Source organism: Bison bison, unplaced genomic scaffold (genome assembly GCF_000754665.1).
Source record: "Bison bison bison isolate TAMUID 2011002044 unplaced genomic scaffold, Bison_UMD1.0 scf7180017862837, whole genome shotgun sequence".
Lineage (NCBI taxonomy): Eukaryota > Metazoa > Chordata > Mammalia > Artiodactyla > Bovidae > Bison > Bison bison.
In genome coordinates this window covers 1-1,432 of record NW_011493409.1, presented here as the reverse complement: position 1 = coordinate 1,432, position 1,432 = coordinate 1, and the positions used below count along the sequence as shown (strand labels likewise).

At 66.7% G+C, this 1,432-nt stretch overlaps 1 long non-coding RNA gene across 1 annotated transcript; it reads right to left on the bottom strand.

The window, feature by feature from the left end:
- Positions 1–646: 646 nt before the first annotated feature.
- LOC104983479 lies at positions 647–1,387 on the bottom strand. Its single transcript, XR_824655.1, has 2 exons — positions 1,252–1,387; positions 647–1,178 (listed from the first exon to the last, which is right to left on the bottom strand). It is a non-coding gene; the product is annotated as an uncharacterized LOC104983479 (long non-coding RNA).
- Positions 1,388–1,432: the final 45 nt, after the last annotated feature.

Genomic DNA, 1,432 nt, shown 5'->3' with positions numbered 1-1,432 from the left:
CGGCTAGGGAGCCGCGGATAAAGGGAAGGCAGGAGCGTGGGCGGGAGTCTAGGGGGCTCCTCCAGCTGCTAGGGGTTCCCGGTTGCTAACGTCAGCCTGAAGAGGCCAGAGGTGACTCCATCAACACGGCAAACCAGATGCAGAAACTCTGTTCAGGCAGGAGCACTAGGCCCTCCAGACAGCCTGCATTCTGTCCCTGGGCTCCCACCTGCCCAGCTGAGAAGGTGAGCTCCCTGGGCAAAGACTGGCACAGATTCTGCCTCAGGTGTCCTGCCCACCCCTCGCCGCTCCTCCCCTGCAGGAGGGGTCGTCTGTCCCTCCCTCCCTCCACCGGGTGCCCTCAGCTCCCCTCCCTCCAGCTCTCTGCTGGACCAAGGCACCGCCTGGTTTTAGTGCCCCTTTCTGGGCACCAGGACCCCAGCCTCCCGCACTCCCCACCTCCCTCTAGTCCTTCCCAAGGGCCCAGCCCCCCACTTGCCTAAACCAGCCCAAACAACATCCTCCCTGCCTGCCACCCATGGGCATCACCCTTGGGCACAGGGCCCCGCCCCCACCTGAAACCGGGCCCAGGTATGCTGGGGGCACTTGCACTGAGCGATGGGCCCTCGGCTGCGAGTCCGCCCCAGAGTTGCAGACACGTGCGCCCTTGACCTTCAGACCTTTTATTGGTAGCAAAAGTCCCAGCACTCAGAGTGTGAGCCACGTGAGGGCGGTGGGCGGGCGCTGGCGCGGCAGGCAGGGAACACGGTGAGGGGCGTGGCTGTGGCTGTCACTGGCAAGTGGGGCATAAATAACACTGTGGGCGGGATGGGGGCGGCTTCACCTCAGAAAGGTCACCCAGGCCACAGAGACACCAGGGGCATGTGGGGCCACGAGACCCCGACGTGGGGACACGTGGGGCCAGGACGAAAGGGGGCAGCGGGCCGTCGGGGACACACAGGCAGATACACCCGGAGACAGGGACGGGGCAGGGTCCTGGGGTTAGGGCCCTCCCCCAGCTCTCTGGCCCTGGACTTGCAGGTGCAGAGGCGGCCTGGGCAGCGGGCACTCTCCCCGCCCAGCCAAGCAGTGGGCCTGGGGTCAGGGACCCGCACAGAGCGGCCCGGGGGCCTAGGGCTGAGCTTTGCCTTCAGGGTCCTTGTCATAGATGTAGCTGCCCACGGCTCCCGTGTTCACTCCTGCAGAGAGAGACCGCTTGGTGGAGGAGAGGGCGGGAGGGGGCCCGCGGCCCACACTCCAGCCGACACTCACCCTTGGGTCCGAAGAGTATTCCGTAGCAGGGCTTGTGGCAGTAGGGCTGGCCATCGTGCTAAGGACAGGGTGCGGGTGGTGAGAAGGGGGCCACAGACTCCACGCCCACCGCCCCCGGTGGCCTCCTCCACGTCCAGGCGCCCGGCACCCTGAGCCCTCGGTTCCCCGGTGGACTTGGAGG